This window comes from Mustela lutreola, chromosome 1 (assembly GCF_030435805.1).
Source record: "Mustela lutreola isolate mMusLut2 chromosome 1, mMusLut2.pri, whole genome shotgun sequence".
NCBI classification, from domain to species: Eukaryota; Metazoa; Chordata; class Mammalia; order Carnivora; family Mustelidae; genus Mustela; species Mustela lutreola.
Window position 1 is genome coordinate 3396164 of NC_081290.1, and position 18307 is coordinate 3414470.

Genomic DNA, 18307 nt, shown 5'->3' on the forward strand with positions numbered 1-18307 from the left:
CAATTGTATGTGGCAGAAAAAATGATGGTGTCATGGGAAGTTTTAAGACAGTACTTAGACTGATATTTGAGGTAGTTTACAGTCGACTCAATGGTCTTAGAGATGTATTCCACATCTCCACTGTATATTTAGGTCAATGGCCCACTCACCCTACAACTTCTAAAACACTGAGTAAAATATTATCTCAGTTGCCCATCCGTGACTGAGGTGTCAACTTCTCAGCTCATGAGAAAGGTTTTTGTTTTTATCAATGAAGGTAGTTCCACAAATAACCAAGTCACCAATGTGATAATATTTCTTGCCTTCTTCTCCTCAGCACTTGATAATTTCAGCACCAGAATCCTTTGAAAAACATTATGCATGAGGCCTTTTCTTACTGAGAAAAATGAAAATTCTGGAAAGAATGGAATTTTATAATATTCTCTGTCAAATATTGGGTTTTCTTTCATGATTTTCTTATCATTAGAATCTATGTCATATGTTTTATTAATAAATCATTGTTTTAATTGCTAAATTAGTATACATTTAAAAATGATGATTGTGCTCAAGGAACAACGAAAAACACTTAGCAGTCATGGGGTCAATTTATCATAACACAAGCATCTTTTTGACCATGAGGTGACTCCTTCTCTGCTCAATTCTGACCACCTGCCTTATGAAAGAATGAAAGGCACCAGCAGAAAACAGATCAGATGGCAGAATTTGGGAAAAAGCCAGTTTGCAGAATGTGAGATTCTACTGAATATATTATCAAAAGGTCCCATATTGAACTTTTTTTTGAGCACAGAAATGAGATAGCTGTGGTACCTAACTGCTGCAACTTGGTTCAAGTTCAACCACTGGTTATTATTTCAATGAAATTGTGTACACCTTTTGTGTGTGTGTGTGTGTGTGTGTGTGTGTGTGTGTGTGTAGTAGACATTCTCACTTTGAGTTTATTCAGAAAATCCAAAGAAATTCAGATATCAGAAATTCAGAATTTGCTAAGAGTTTCCCACAAGTGATAGGTTAAAGTCACAAAGTACTTGAAGTCCATTATGTCAGTCAACCCCGACCCCACCCCTCAGGTTCCTCAGTGATGATTTTTATGTGGCTTCATAAAATAAAACCTTGCTTATAGTCACATTCTACAGAATCAAATTTTATGAGCTGTAGGAAACTAAGCTGGACATAAGAGTTTTATAAAAAGTTTTTCTTAGATGAAACTATCAGATTATTTCTCGGAGATGTAAAGAACTTAGTTTCCCATTTGTTTAAAGGGGGTTGAAGGGAAGGGGAATTTTTTTGACATTCATTAGGAATCTAAATGTACCAAGGAGAGTTGTAAAGTGCATTTTATTGAAGCTCATTTAGATTGGAAGCAGAGGAACATCTGTAACTACTCTGAAGGGGACTCTGGAAGAACTTTTTATGAGTAAACTGGGATTGTTGCTTTTAATTATTCGAGCGTATAGATTATTCAGTAACGTGTGTAAAGAGCTTACTTCGCTGCCAACCCCAGGCCACGTCACGGAATGCCGAGATCCTTTCTCGGTTCTCTCTGCGTGTGCTCTGTGACTTAAAGTACAGTCTTGATAAACTGAAGCAAGCCAAAGTGTGATTTGTTGGCAGCAATGAATTGTGGAATGCCTTTGTGGATTTACTTTTCTGAGTATCATTTTACAGGACCCAGTAACAGCTTAATTGTTTGGGTTTCTGTTGGATTCTCAAGGCGTAATGACTTTTTTCTTCCTCATGTGTTGCCTCATTTTGGATCCCTCTGCAAGGGTTTCCCAAGCTAAAGAATGGCAAGACTATCTTGTGTCTGCACAATTTAATTCCTAAAGCATTTACACCAAGGTCCCATTAGATATTTTCTTTTGAAGAAGCCAACACCATGACTTCAACATTTAAGCATAAAATGATGTCTTCGGCCCCTAACTGATGCGCTGCCTGCGGGGAGGGATCACCGCACATTTGTTAACACGTCTCTCCACACGTGATAAGGAAAGGGGGCGAGGTCCCAGTTTACTTTTACATCCTCCTCATTTGATGGTACATTTCATGAATGAAAGGTCATAGTATCTCCGCCTTTTTCGTAGTGAAACATGTCAAGGCATCATAAATAATGACACACATCTTTTAACTGTATTTCAAATGCAATTTGTTTTGTTTTACAGGATGCATCTTAATGAGAGAGGATGATTCTAGAATTCTTGCTAAATAGAACAGTGTCAGCATTGGCAAATAGTGTTATTAGAACTAAAGGATTCTCTGTCTGAAATATGAGAATTTTTTTTCATGACACAGATATAAACAATGAACAGGAAGCTAACTTGGCGCACGTTGCAAGTCCACAAAAGGCATCGCTAAAATGGCATCGATAACTCGTGCAAACAAAGCCACCGTCTCTCTATAGTCTTTTTTAAACCCCAGTTAACTTGAGAATAACTTGACTTTCATGGAAATTCACTAAACTATGTCTTTCTCTCCACTCTGTCTAGGGCTACAATTAGGAAAGATGAATTTTCAGAAGAACAAGCTTCAAATCGGTCATTCTGGCATGGCAGATTTTATTATGGATGCCTACGTGCTCCTCAGAAAGACACTTCTCGACTCCCTGGGAAGAGAGCATATGACTGAATTTCAGTAGTTCAGTTTTTACATTAAAATATGGCCAGTGAGGGGTTCCAATCTGTCAGGGAAAAGTGGCCATGCGGCCAGAGTTATCATTTTACTTTGGGGGTCTTGTGTTTGCCAAGTGGTCAGCCAGCTGTCCAGGCTTTTAAAATGAGGAAACTGAAAAATCTGGGAGGTAAATTGCACTGGAACATTTAATATTCATTAAACCTGAAGGATTCTTAATGAAATTAAAGATAGAGAATTGCTGTTTTGAAATTTGGAGTTTTAATATTCCCTTAAATTCCATGTAAACAGTTAGACAGGAAATCAAATCTCACACAGCTGTGAGCATTGCTTCCTGGTGCAAAGAACATAAGCATTAAGGCCGATGGGCCTGATGTGGAGTCGGCAGCTGCCTTTCCGCAGTTGTATAAACTTTCTGAGCCTCAGTTCTATTGTCTGCTAAATGGGAAGAGGAATCATACTTATAATGTTTACATTAATAGTAATTAGAATTATGTGTGGTGATGGACGCTAACTAAACTTACTGTGGTGATCATCTTTCAAATTATTATGTTGTACACCTAACACTAACAGGATGTTACCTACCAATAATATTTGATTTTTAAAAAAGACAATGAAAGAAACAAAAAAATGTGTTTTGTGATACAGTAATATGTTTAAAGTTCTTGGCAGTTAGAAGACAATAAATTATAATAAACTATTTAAATGCACCTTAAAGGAATATGCAGAGTCTATGCGTTGAAAATAGATTGCTAATGTCTCGTTAGCATATACCAAAAAGGATCACAATCTCAGAATATGTGTAAAGTGTCAATGCAGAACATCGATAGGGAAAATTATCAAAAAGGTACCTTTTCATCGGAGTAAAGAGGTTAGGAGTGAAGCCTTAGGAGTAATGACTCCAAACCAAAGAGACTGTCTAGATAATAAGGCTAGATTTATCTTCCCTACTTTCTTGGGGGAGCGACGGGGAAGGCTGCAGGGGAAAGTGCCAGCCAGTCACGTTTGCATGAGATAAATAATCAGTTGTGAGCTCAGTGTGTGATTCTCGTTAAAATCCAGACATTGGAACGGCTCCCGAGAAACGCATTGCCACCACCACCACCACCAATCTCTTTTGCATCTCATTGGCATTTGAGGACGTTAATTGACTCATTATTGCAATTCATATTCAGGAAAGGAAGTTGATTAAGGAAGGCAGATGCAGAATCTCCAGACACATTCATAGCTGCGTTGTTTGTCCCGGCAGTTTACTTGAGTTATTAGAATATTTAGGAGGCTATAGCCAGAGGGACAGGGAACGTGTCCCACTAAGTGTCACCCTCACAAAATAGATTTTTACTAAAAACAATATAATTTTGTAATAATCTTATTCGACCGTAAGGTCTAAAGAGTGATTATTTTCCTAGCTTTTTTAATACTAATTACAGTTACTCCATTATTTTAATTGCTATTCTGGAAAATTGGCTCCTGATACTTGTGTTGTATCAAGGAATATTTTTTAAAAGTCCATAAAAAGTATCTTTAGGATGTATTGAGTTAAACAACATTTAAAAATTACCATTGGTAGTAAAATCTTATAAATAGTTTTTAAAGGTTTCCTTTATTGTGACTCTTCATTTTGACTAAGTAAGCTGGGATTAATTCATAGATCCAACGTATTTTATTTACTATCTGAGCGGTTGTTTCCTTTTGTTACTTTGATCATCTTTAAATAAGTGGGCTAGTTTCCATTTGTATGTCTAATATTATATGCCGATAAGATAGTTTTATGTATATAAACATGGATGCCTGTAAGATGAGAACTTTCTGTTTTTTTATTTGGAGCGACCAGTATTTTGAGCTGAGTATTGAGAAGCATTTTCAATAATTGATTTGCAGTAATAAGGCATAAATAAAATACTATGTACTATGTAATTCTGAGATCAGTTTAACATAAACAGTATAATTCACTTGCTACTTTTTTTTTTCTTTTTAGAGAGAGAGAGAGGGAGAGGGAGAGGGAGAGAGAGTAAATCTTAAGTAGGCTTCACACTCAGTGCAGAGCCCAATTCGGGGGCTCAGTCTCATGACCCTGAGATCATGACCTGAGCTGAAATCAAGAGTCAGACTGAGCTAACGACTGAGCCACGCAGATGCCCCACTTGCTACTCTTTATATTGAATTTCTTTAATAATAATGAAATTTGAGAAAATTGTTTTTTTCTTTTTCATCTTAAATGTGAAAGTTTTATTCAGGCCTTACTATGAATAGGTTTAGTACCTAAAAGAAACAGAAATTTATCTTTTAAGAAGTTCCTCTCAATTAATCCTAAAAAAATCTTGTTTGATGTTAAGCAGTCATCTTCGCCATTTAACAATATCTTTTCCTTCCAGACTAACTATTGCTCAGATCTAACTAATTTTATCTTATTCACTTGATTTGTATCAATTATCCTGAAATCATAAGAACATGTGTACAGTTAATATATTTATATATATATAAATGTATATGAAAAAGAAATGATAGCAAAATGTAGTAGAGCCCTTTTGCCTTGACCCAATATTTTATTTAATTCACAAATTAATTTTCTGACCCCCACAGAAAATAAATCAGGGCTTACTTTCCTCCCATATATTAGTAATTTTAAATGTCCGTAGCAGTACCAAGAATTTTTTTCTATAAAACTTCAATTCAACTAAAATTTAATGAGCAATAATTATGTTTGTGCCAGGTATTTAGAGATGGAATGGTGGTCACAAATTAATAATGTATAACGCCCTTTACCCAAGAACTTCCAGTGGAGGTGGCATATACGTAATTCCATATAATAGCACAAAGCAGGATATAGACGGTCCCACTGGAGAGTAAGAAAGATAAATAAGAACTCTAAGAAAGGGACAATCTACTGACAATCCTTTATAGAATTTAAAAGGGAGATCAATGAAAGATTTGTGCCTCAGCCCAAGATGTATATGACTTTGATACAAGGAAGAAGAGAGTCGTTCTATTTGGATAAAACACTGGACAAAAGCATAGAAGTAGGCATGTTCTGAGAAAAAATAAGTCGTTCTGCATTATTGAAACGTAGAGTGACTGAAAGTTAACCGAGGGATGAGGTTAAAAGGTAGGCAGGGGTCAGACTGGTGAGGGCTTTGAAGGACACATTGAGGCGTTTGTTCTTGACTCTATAGATGACTTAGAGCTATGAGGGTTCTAGCAGGGCTGAGATGGATGTAGAGCAGCATGTGGTGATGTGAGAGCGGATGATGTTTCAGAGAGCTATTCCTGTTGCAAACGGGGTTCATATACTACACTAGGGAAAAGTTGGAAATGGGGTTTTGGGCAAAGCAATTAAAAGCTAAAGTCCAAAGATGTAATAGCCCCAAAGAGGAGGCAGAAAGTGGAGGCTATGTGTTCGTAGGAATGGAGATGTAGAACTTTATGTACTAGGAAACTGGGCATTAAATGCCAGAGGAGGATCGTTGGGAAAAAGAAAGAGAGGACAAAAGTGATAATAACTGAGGTACCTGGGTGGTTCAGCTGATTAAGCTTCTGCCTTTGGTTTAAGTCATGATCTCAGGGTCCTGGGATTAAGCCTGGAGTCAGGATCCCTGCTCAGCGGGGGTCTGCTTCCTCTTCCGCTGCCCTTCTTCCTCCACTCATGCTCTGTCTCTCGCTTTCTCTCTCTCTTTCAAATAAGAAAAACCTTTAAAAACTGATGATAATTGCAAGATTCTTAGCTGGATTTTTGGCTTTATGACTGCTGTGATAAAAAGAAGATGAGAGAGAGAAGAGAAATATCTCTGTGAGGAAATATCTAGCAGGCCATTGTAAATGTGGGTCAGAAGTTTAGGGTCAGGGCTGGACATTTAGATTAAATTCAGAAGTGAAGCTATGGGACCATATAAAGGCATTTGTGAAGATGGTCATATCATGATCCAAGCTAGAGAACGAAACTTTACAAATGCCCATAGGAATGTAAAGTCCTTGATGGAAGGAAAGGAGTCAGCAGAGAATTTTCTTGCTCCCATAAAACTTTAGTTTATAAAGACCCAGAAAAATGGCAGGCTTAAAGCCCAGGTGACATGAGAAAAGAGATTAGAGACACACAATCACCATCAAGGTAAAGTCACAAAGTCTCATGTTTTTAAATTTAATCATCTGCTAATTTCTCCACTTACTCAACATTTAATGAGTAACTCTATGACCAAGACATTGTTCTGGGTCTCAAAATATTATGTGATAGCTCTAAAATACCAGACCATTTTTGAAAATCTTATGAAATCCCTGCTTGCTTTTCCCCTTTTGCTTACATTTCATAATAAGGACTAATTTCTATTCAAGTTCTTCCTTTATCATGTAATAAAAAATATCATTAAAATATGTCTATAAGAAGATACTCCTTGATATTTCAATAATGCTTTTATAAACGTTTATTCACTTTTATCCTCCCAGTGACCTTGTGAGAGAGACAAAATAAGCATTGTGTTCCCTATTTTATGAGGAGCAAAATGCCCAAACACAGTCTTATATACAGTGATTATTTAATAAATATTTATTTGAAGGATTTCTACAAACAGGTTGTTGCTAAAACTTTCTCAATGAGCTAGATTATAATTTTTAAATTTTAGTGTCATCCTTTACCAAAATAAGATTCTTTTAAACATAGAAAGTGAGAATCAAGTAAGTTGGTTTCTGCCTTATGTCAAACCCAAACATTCTCTTCTTACCGCCATTAAATATCCCAAGCCATACTGGCCACAACCCCAATTTAGATATTATACCCAAGTGACATCCCTTCCAGGTCTCAGAATATTATCCTTATGACACAAAAATGAGCTTCTTGGTTTTCCCATTGCCTTCAACTTTTATTTTTTCCTCTTCCTAGGGAAAATGTATATATCACAGGTTTCAAACACTAGTTACTGCCAGCAAATTTTGCTGTGTTCTCTTCCAGATCTGTCAAGTTAAAAATCTCATAGTAATACTTTCTGAAAGACACTATTTGCTGGAATTGTCCAAGAACCTCATATTAAGATAAATACTTAATGTCAATCTTGTGTTAAAGAGTTTGCATTATATGTTCTAAAACAAGTCTTAAGAGTAATTTTGCCAGTATGATAGTTCCAACTAATTGGTAAAGGTTTCCTGAAACACTAGCTTGAAAAGTGTTCAGTGGAAAAAAAAAATGCCACAAATAATTGTCAATGTTTGTGGTGGACACAGGGGAAGGAGCGGAACCCATGTGCCTTGTTCTAATGGCAACTTGAATCATAATCTAGATTATGAGATTTCCAGAATGAGCGGTGTGATGTTCAGTTCTCTTTAAAACAAGGGCACACCCAGGGGGAAAGTGCCCCCTAACGTGAGGAAGGTAACCTTTTGCTGATAAATCTGGCATGCAACGCTGAAGATGGCAGTTGATGCTTTAATCAAACATGGAAGTAGACAACTGTTTTCGTCAATTCCTAATTGCATGTTTGCAAATACTTTTAACCCAAGTCTCAGTGTTTTCTGCGTTAACCAGCTGACATTTATTGCAAAGCGGAAAAGATGGGAAATTTAATTCAAATGAAAACTAAGCAATTATTTTGAATTTATAAAATGAATTTCTCTCTAGGGGGCCTATGGAGCTAACAAGAATGGGTGTTAGAGATATAAATCCCCATGCATCAACATAAACAGAGATAACTAAACATGACTGATTATAATAATGGAGAGAACTCTCCATAGGGCTTCATGCACATGGACACATCCAAATGCCATTTTGTTAAGTTTTTCTAGCACTGAACATCTCTACAGCCAGTTTTATCTTAAAATGGATTGTTGTCCCAGACACTAGATCATTCCCTCCAGAGCCAGTGTTGCCTCCAGTTTAGGTGACTTACTTAAGGTCGCTGAACATGAGGGACAAAGTAGAGGATATTTCAAAGGCTTTTGACTTCTAGGCCACTGCTTACCCACTGGATCCCACAGAGGAAAATGTACAAAACCTACAGGTCTCCTTATCTATGTATTCTATTTGGCTGAAATTGTGCATTTGTAAAGTGATATCTGCACTCATGTCATGGTTTCTTCATTCAAAGTAGTTGAAAAGAATTTTATTCAACCCCAGGCAATTTATGTTTTTTAATTACTCTGGGATTACATAATTTGACATAGAAGGACCTGTAGATTCCATAGGGCAAAATGCAGCAAGAAAATAGATTGAAAGTGAGAATGACAGTAAATATACCAGGTATTCTGTATGCCTAGATAAAAGTGAGTCATAGAAAACTGCCTATATTGCACAAAAAATATTTCCACATGTATCTTTTATCAGAAATTATATACCACCATTCTATCTATATTTCAGATCTGTTTGCTTTCCAGAATACTTGTCGTGACTCCCCCTGCCTCCTACACCAGAAATAGCACATCTACAGCCAATCTACCTGAGATGATCAGAGTTCAACCAGGACAACAGAAACCACTGTAGAAGTCTTGAATAAAAAATTCAGAGTCACAAGGGTTATGACTAGCTGAAGGTCAAAGAGGAGATGGTAAGACAAACTAGAGATCATTAACAATAGATAGTGACATTGCTAGAGCTGGAAGAACAGAGGGAGGTGGTATTCCCAGAATCTGGAAGCCAGGACCATTCAGCAGAGCTAGAAGCACACTCCCACGGGGAGCTGGAGGCACAAACAGTCCCGAGCAGTAGAGCTGGCCCCATGGAGGACAGCAGACACATCTGGAAAGGGTTGTGGGGAAAACCTTGACCTCCCTTTCTCAGACTTCAGTCTTCTATCAGGTTTGCAAGAGAACAAGCAGGTTTAAAGATAATTTTCCTGAAATGCAGAGCAGAAAAAGGGAGAAGACGCATCTGAAAACAAATGAGCAGTTGGTCAACTAATTACCTCACTTAAGGATTCTCCTTAACACAAAAGTCTGCATAAACAAAACAAAACAAACAAACAAAACAAAAACAAAAACCCGTTTAACGACTTTGTATAAAAAGAAATCAGTCTGAATTTTAATTTTGATTTCTTCCATCTAGAGTGCATTAATAGAAGTCTATTTCTTTACAAGTAGAAGTTAGACAAGAGCATTTTGGGGGAGTGGGTATCCAGACATTGGAAACAAGGGTAAGGGGTAACATAAGTTGAGTAGAAGAAATATTTTTGCTGTTAATAAGTAGTTTCTTTTTTGGGATCCTGGCCTTTTGGCAAGCATGTGACTATTTTCATTATTAACAGACCCTCTTTTCTTCAGTTTTGAGTAGAGACTCCTTGGAGACTATGATGACATCTTTCTATACGCACGTGCAGAATAATCTTGAACATTATTTCCGAAGAACCCCACCCTGGCCCAAAGCCCCATGATGTATCTATAGGGGGAAAAAACCATGTCCTATTCACACCAGACTTTCTTTTGCTCTTTGTTAAACTCTCCAATCAAGAGTTAAGGTGACGGAATGCCTGGGTGGCTGAGTGGGTTAAAGCCTCTGCTTTAGGCTCAGGTCATGATCCCAGGGTCTTGGAATCGAGCCCCACATCCGGCTCTCTGCTCAGCAGGGAGCCTGCTTCCCTCTCTCTCTGCCTTCCTCTCTGCCTACTTGTGATCTCTGTCAAATGAATAAATAAAATCTTTAAAAAAAAAAGAGTTAAGATGATTTCACTTCAAACACATGGTCCTGGAACACAGAGAACATGTATGCCAACTGGGTTCATATGTATTTTTCTTCAGGGAATGTTTAACCACGCCACCCCTACACACACACACACAAGTATTTAGAGACAAGTTTCAAGTTTCGAGATATTCTCCAAGGTACGTGAAATGTTTTTTGTGTGATCGACAAGATAACCTTAAGTTGATACAAATAGTGGGAATATACTGAAGGTAGGGGAAAGTCTTACACGAATCGGCTTAGATATGGCTCTTCTGAAGTTGCCACACTGGTTCTTAACGAGTAGAAATTATGCCTGTCTTGGCTTTTATAATGAAATATATAGTGGTCTTCATATGCTAGAAGAGAAGCTTCTAGATGCAGCTACTTTTCCTACAAAGAAACCTTCTTTTTCTGAGTTATGCTTATATATATATACCAAATTTTATGAATAAAAACAATGTGGTCTTTACCACTAAAGATTCACCATGAGATCATGGAATGTTAGCTCTGGAAAAGACTTTAGAATTCATCTGTTCTAACTATTTATTTTATACAGGGGGATGGTGAGACCTCATAAGAGAATATGACTTGCCTACCACTGGTCGATTCCATCTATCACTTCCTAGTTCCTCGTATCTGTACCTTAATGGTGCTGGGTCATCACTTTACCTAACTATTAGGGTAAATTTATACTTGATAAGGATTTTTAATTTTCTACCAAACTTTTTGATTAAATACAGCAATTGAACAAGTCCATAAACAATGAAAATACATATCCATCAGTGTGTTGGCCATTTTCTGTCTGAACAAGCAAATAGCAGACTTTTCAATTTTTTTTCAAACTCTTGGTATCAAGATCCTTCATGAGGGCCAAATGTGACCAAGGAAATACAGTTGGCAGCAGCTAGCTCGTTTAGACCTCACTTTCTTTATTTGTGAAATTAGGACAATCCGAATACCTACTACATGGGGTCATTGTGAGAAAATCAATGAGCAGAAATGCATGGAAAGAGCATAAACCTATACATGACACATGGTGAGTTCTCTTAGTAAACACTAGCTGCTGTAGTATCAGGTGCTTTGGAGTCAGTAGACTGGATGCTTACACCTTCCAGAAAAAAACTGAAATACATTGCCCTAATCATAAGCAAATGGAGATGCTAAACTTCACATCTGTTAAAATTTAAAGTTGATTATTAATGGGCAGAAAGAAATTTCCATTTGGGAAATGGTTAAATTGACTTATGAGACAAAAGCCAGGTACTATAAGATTCATTGTTTATCAATGAAGAATTCGTAATAAGTTTAAAATGAGTTGCTTGGAGTGCAACCTTGAAATAGGAATACATAAAATACCAAACATATGAATTCTTTAAGGCTTATAGCCAGAAGCCCAAAGGCTGTCCAGACCCAAAACATAAAAACATCCCTTTATGGAAGAGTTTGGAGTGACTGAGGTGGTTGGTGGTGCTAGGAGAGGAAGGAAAATCCTATTTTGCCTCATTAGAGGCAGAGATCTTGTTCAGATCTATTTTTTCCCTTGTATCATAGTTTTTCATGTTATCTTTAGCCTGGCAGAATGTGGTCATAAAGATGCCTATAGCTTCTTCTAGTTCGCCTCTCCTGCAAGGTTCTCAAAGCTTTAAATCACAAAGAGGAAAACTGTTGAAACTGTTCTCTCAATTTTGAGATTTTTTTAATATTACTTTTGCTTTGGCAAAATGCATTTATTCAAGCACAGTCTCGTCTGCACTCTAGAAAATGTGATACCATTTTGCACTGAATGTTTAAATGCAAAAAAAAATTTGGCCGATTAACAAATATAACTTCTTGTGATTCTGTTCCAATAATCTTGGAGAATTGTTATACTGTAAACCCAGAAAATTAACATTGCCAGATAAACAGTCTGATTATATCTGGCATGATCAAGGTTTCACAGTGAGAAAATGTACAGTTTCCTAAGGCCTCTGACAGAAAGCTACTCTCAGACCTTTTCAAAGGTTTTCAGAAGTTATTACTTGAGATTAACTATGGCATGAACAAAAAGGTTTGAAGTCATGTTTACAGTTAGCCTGTGGCTCTGAGTTAGCAAGTTCTTTCTTAAATGATCAGTATTTGAGTTCTGGGTGCTGATGAGCGAAGGTTAGCCAGAGGGAATGTGGATGAGGGGAGCAAAAGACCAAATCATTCTCCAGGGAGGGGGGAAGTAAGCATCAAAATAAAATTCAATAATTTTTAGAAGTCAAATTATGTTTTAATCAATGCCTCTAGAATAAGCTAAAGAAGCCCCACTGACGTTCCCAGCTGTAAGAGTAGAAGTCTGGTTTCACATTTGCATGATTTTGAAGGTCAAATGCCTGCTATCCAAGTCTTACTGATCCATATGGACTAGAAATGCCACAATATGCAATCATCATGAAGGCAGATTGTCTCCTGTAAATCTGTCCTTTCTGTAACACATTCAAAATGTACCGTATTGGCTGGATTATAAATCCTTTCAGGAAATGCATGCACATTTGTAGAAGCAGCTTCACATTGATGGATGATGGCGTTGGTGTTCAGAGAACCCTTAAAATAATTTATCATATGTATAAATCTGGCTTTCCATGTGTCTGGATTTCCTGTGACCAGGTATATACCTGTAACTCAAAATCCTGTTCCAGAAATGAGCAAAACCATCTCTGGGCTGTTCCTGTGTTTTCTGTAGATATAAAACCTGTAGATTTTGCACTTCTGGATCCCAACTTTATTTGATAAGTAGAAATTTACTCAAATAAACCCTTAAAATTTTGAGAATTCATTTAGCAAAGGATTCTTCTCTCTCTAGTTTATTTCCATTAAATAATTAATGTCTCTAGTATGTTTAAAATATTACTAATTTTATAATTATTTAAATATACCTAGTACCTTCAGGAACAGAACCATTGTATAAAAGAAGGACCAATGAATTGGCCAGTGATTCCAAAGCAATCCATTGTATCATAGAAAATTATTAACTTCTACATACCTTGTTCTGTAGATCTTCTAGTATGTACTAAACGTTGTTGAACTCAACAAATTACACTGTTCTCTAAACAACTTACCTCACTTTATTTACAAAAAGTAAAATATCATTCCTTCTCTCAGATTTCATGGACATTTCATAGTATTGGTGAAAGTAACATTTTCCATGCTCATAAATAGATAAATTAGAGACTCTTAATCTCAGGAAACAAAGCGAGGGTTGCTGGAGGGGAAGGAGGTGGGGGGATAGGGTAGTTGGGTGGTGGACACTGGGGAGGGTATGTGCTATGGTGAGCGCTGTGAATTGTGAAAGACTTGATGAATCACAGACCTGTACCCCTGAAACAAATAATACATTACATGTTAATAAAAAATAAATAAGTTTTTTAAAAAGAAAAAAATAGATAAATTAGATCCATTCTATGGATATTCAATGACTACTTGTCTCAAAGAAACACAAACAGAAACAAAACCAATGTTAAGTTCTAATCTTGATTGCTTGGAAATATTATGGGATATCAGAGTTAGAAAGAATTTCTCTCTAATTAAATACACTTATTTGACAAAGAGAAAACTGAAGTCCAACTTGGAGTGACCAAATAAGATCAAGTGGGTATCTTGCTTCTTTGGAACTAAGAATAGAATTTGTTTTGGCTCTCACACTAGTGTATAACCATTTCCTATCATGCTGCAATGCCTCTTAACCCAATTAGCAAGTTATATTTTATATTGAAAAATCTGTTCCAGGGCACCTGGGTGGCTCAGTGAGTCAAGCCTCTGCCTTCGACTCAGGTCATGGTCTCAGGGTCCTGGGATTGAGGCCCACATTGGGCTCTCTGCTCAGCAGGGAACCTGATTCCTCCGCTCTCTCTGTTAAATGAATAAAATCTTAAAAAAATATATATGTTCCACTTTGTTCACTAACAATGAACCATGAAAAAGAAATAAGAAAGCAATCCCATCATATTGCATGGAGCACTGGGTGTGGTGCATAAACGATGAATTTTGAAACACTGAAATAAATTAAATAAAATTAAAAAAAGAAAGCAATCTCATTTACAACAGCATCAAAAGCAATAAAATACTTAGAAATAAATTTAAGAAAGTAAAAGATCTTTGTGTCAGAAATTATAAGACACTGATGAAAGAAATTGAAAAAGACAAAAATAAATGGAGAGATATCCCATGTTCATGGATCAGAAAGTTAATACTTTAAAAAATACCCAAGGTAAAAAATACCCAAGCCATTCATAGATTTTAATGTAATCCCTATGGAAATTCCAATGGAATTTTTCACAGAAATAGAAAAAAAAGATTCAAAAATTTATTTGAAATCACAAAAGACCCTAAGTAGTCAAAGTACTCTTGAGAAAGAACAAAGCTGGTGGTATCACATTTCCTGATTTCAAACTATATTGCAAAGCTATAGTAATCAAACAGTATGGCACTGGCACAAAAACTGACACATAGAGCAATGGAACAAAATTGAGATCCCAGAACTAAATTTATACATATATGATCAACTAATAGTCGACAAGTATTCTTTAAGAATACTCAATGGAGGGATGCCTGGCTGGCTCAGTTGGTTGGACGACTGCCTTCGGCTCAGGTCATGATCCCGGAGTCCTGGGATTGAGTTCCGCATCGGGGTCCCAGCTCCATGGGGAGTCTGCTTCTCCCTCTGACCTTCTCTTTGCTCATGCTCTCTCTCACTGTCTCTCTCTCAAATAAATAAAAATAAAATCTTTAAAAAAATAATACTCAATGGAGAAAGGATAATCTTCAATAAATGCTGCTAGAAAAACTGGATATTCATATGCAAAAAAATAATATTGGAACTCTATCTTACACCAAGCACAAAAATTAACTCAAAATGGATTAAAGACTTAAACATAAGACCTGAACAGCAAATTCTGAGAAGAAAACATTGGCATCCTTAACATCAGACTTGGCAATATATCTTTTGGATATTACACCAAAAGGGCAAGCAACAAGAGCAACACTAAACACATCAAAAAAAAAAAAAAATGTTCTACACAGCAGAAGAAAGTATCAATAAAGTGAAAGACAACTTATGGAATGGGATAAAATAACTGCAAACCGTATGTCTGATAAAGAGTTAAAATCCCTGATGAAAAGTTAAAAATATATAAGGAAACCACAAAACTCAATACCAAAAGTACAAATAATTCAATTTAAAAAGGGCAGGGACTTGAGTAGACTCTTTTACAAAGAACACATACAAAGTATCTGTTGATGAATGAATGATAAAGAAACTACGGTGTATATATATGTATAATGGAATATTATTCAATGGTGAGAAAGAAGGAAATTCTGCCATTTGCAACAACACGGATGGACCTTGATGGTTTTATGCTAAGTGAAGTAAGTCAGATAGTGTAAGACAAATACTGTACGTACTCCACTTATGTATAGGGTCTAAAAATATTGATCTCATAGAAACAGAGTAGAATTGTAGTTTCCAGGGGCTGGAGGGTAGGAGAAATGGGGAGATGTTGGCCAAAGGATACAAACTCTAAGTTGTAAGATGAATAAGTTCCACAGTCTAACGTACAACATGGTGCCTGTTGCTAATGATGCTGTATTTGTACTGGAACATGGCTTCGAGGTAGAACGTTAACATTCTCACCTTTACAACAACAGCAATGATGACAACCGTAACAACAGAATGGTAACAATGAGAGGTGAAGGAAGTGTTAAGTAACTTTACTGTTTTTTTGTCCTCTTGCAGCTCTGGGAGGGACAAACGTGAAGCAGTAAGGGAAGAAGGGGACAGACACCTGCTTACCTAGCCCGATCAGCACAATCAAGCCCAGTGATCCGGTTGGGGGGGAAAACCGACGTCACAGCCAGATCGCCTTCACATCCTGAAGTAAATTTATGGTGTTAATACTTTGCAGTAGATATCTGCATCAAATCATCACATTGTACACCTTCGACTTACATGATGTTCTATGTCAATTATATCTCAATAAAGCTGGGAAAAGAAAAGAGTAAATGAGAAGCTGAATAGATGTTTCACAAGTTGTTTTTTGTTTGTTTGTTTGTTTTGCCCAACTGATGTCTTGTTTTGCACTCTAATTGGTTTACTTATGGCACTTCCCAGAAAGTAGGACATCATTCATTCATTTATTCATTTATTCCACAAACATTTCCTGAGAACTGGATATATGACAGGCACTCTAGTGGGTGATACAAGAGAATTTACAATCTAGTAATACAACCCACTGAAGAGCGGCACAAGCTTAGAGAACAAAGGGTTTCCTATTAAAATGCTTGCATTTGTTTCTCCAAGTGACCTTAAAATAAGACACAAATTCTGGAGCCACACTACCTAGGCTTGCTCTTAGCTGCACCATGTCCTAGCTTCTGGCCTTCAGGAAAATTGCTGAATCTCTCTGTCAGTTTCTTCATATGTAAAATTCCAATACTTTCCTTACAGAGTTGCTGTGATGACGAACTGGATGATTAATAAACTGACATAATGTGAAGATTTTAGAATCACGCCTAACCTTTAAGAAGTAGGTCGATGAACTTTATTTAATAAGATTTATTCTTATTACGGCTGATTACTATTATTTTTCAACCACACAATGATAAAAATCCTCCCCACAGAGAGCCTCCAGGACGACTGTGACTTAAACTCCATTTTGTAGCATTTTAATCCTTTCCAGTTCTCCTCTTCTTTAATTCCCATAGAGTTATCTCATTTCAAGATACATTTTCATGGCTATTTCTGCAATCAGAACATTTAGCAGTTTGGTGATGAAATCAGGGCAGTTTGAGATGTCACACTCTAACTAGTTACACTGCACAAAGCCTAACAGTTTGCTTTCTGTTTTTAAAGAAGCGTTTCATTTAGCCATACTGGTGGCGGCACATGTAATTGAAAAGAGGCATATGGAGACCAGCATGGAAGCCTAACAAACACTTCAGAGTGGCTTAAAAACTATGCTAATCAGTTTGGGAAACCATGTTTTAATCTAAAAAAAAAAAGAAAAAAGAAAACCACACACGCGCGCACACACGCACGCACACACACACACTTCACTCCTCAAACCTAAGGTGACTTTTAAAGAAATGTAATCATTGTCAATATCACCTGACACTGATGTGTTTCCCTCTGCCTTGACAAAGACTGAAAATAAAATTGAATCACAGGAAAGGGAAGAAAGCAGAGCGCCGTGACCCACAGTGTGGTGGTGCGGGAATAAACGTGTGATGGTGGTAGACCGGGGCACGGGTCGCACCCTCAGAGTCGGTGTAGACTTGTCTCTGCTACAGGACAGGGAGAAGGGACACGGGCTCCACGGCACTCCTCCCCCCCGCAAGAAAGCGCTGAGCATTACCTGAAAACAAGGAAGGCATCAGATGAACAGACCTTTAGAACAGAATGTGCATCTGCCAAGACAGAAATACACCACGAGCTTCTGGTGCTGGCGCGCTGACAGTATGAGCAAGCTGTCTTAGCAGTGATTTTGCAAATCATTGGAGTTTAAATTCTATATAGGCCGTAGGGCCCCTGGAGCATCACTTTCTATATTTGGCCTCCTCATTTAGCTATGTTTGGAATAAATAGGCTATGGGTAAAAATCATGCCCTTTAAGAGTTTTGCATACACAGACTAATTCTGCATATATATTATATGTGAACAGAATGATTGATGTAAGTCTGTGCTTACACACACGCGCGCGCGCACACGCGCACACACATGCACACACACGAGGCTCTCTGAATGTATTTTTAAGTTGTTTTCCTGTGTGACTTTTTCTCTCTCTTTTTTTAAGTTCAGCTCTCTGGCATTTAGTAACCCACAAGCTGCTGTTTCTTTTTCCAAATAAGTTCAGCTTGATGGTGGGGCCAAGAAAAATGAGCCCAACTGATGATTGCAATCTCGAAAGAAAATATGCTTTTTATCAGAGACCACATGTTGCCAATGCCAATTAAAGCAAAACTGGGAGATTTTATCAGATACCAACCTGGAGAGGAGAAATGATAAGCCAAGCATAAGAGAGGAAAAGTAAG

The 18307-nt window shown here is 37.1% G+C and overlaps 1 long non-coding RNA gene across 1 annotated transcript in view; it reads right to left on the reverse strand.

The window, feature by feature from the left end:
- The window catches only part of LOC131818910 (uncharacterized), a 77716-nt gene extending 59988 nt beyond the window's left edge, over positions 1-17728 (reverse strand). The window contains exons 1-2 of the long non-coding RNA XR_009348969.1: positions 17632-17728; positions 16071-16149 (exon numbers count right to left, since the gene is read on the reverse strand). This is a non-coding gene — a long non-coding RNA (uncharacterized LOC131818910). The remainder of the gene's footprint in view (positions 1-16070; positions 16150-17631) is intronic.
- Positions 17729-18307: the final 579 nt, after the last annotated feature.